Source organism: Polyodon spathula, chromosome 26 (assembly GCF_017654505.1).
Source record: "Polyodon spathula isolate WHYD16114869_AA chromosome 26, ASM1765450v1, whole genome shotgun sequence".
Taxonomy (NCBI): Eukaryota; Metazoa; Chordata; class Actinopteri; order Acipenseriformes; family Polyodontidae; genus Polyodon; species Polyodon spathula.
The window spans coordinates 16,954,106-16,954,354 of NC_054559.1; positions in this window are offsets into that span (position 1 = coordinate 16,954,106).

The following is a 249-nucleotide window of genomic DNA, read 5'->3' on the forward strand; positions in this document are numbered from 1 at the left end:
ATTAAGAGAACGTGGCTTCCCAATGCAGACCACGAATATCAAACGTATTCTATTAATTAAAATAGACTTTGAAAGGTTTGGGTATAACGAACCAGAGGCTGGTTTCACAGATCCCTGTTATCACTCATCTTGTTATTTTAGGTAAAATAGACCAAGACTAATGCTGATCAGGTTCTGTGAAACCAGCCGTGAGAATGGTAATTTGAAACATAAAGTGTACAGTAAACTGGTCCGATAGCTTGGTAAAGC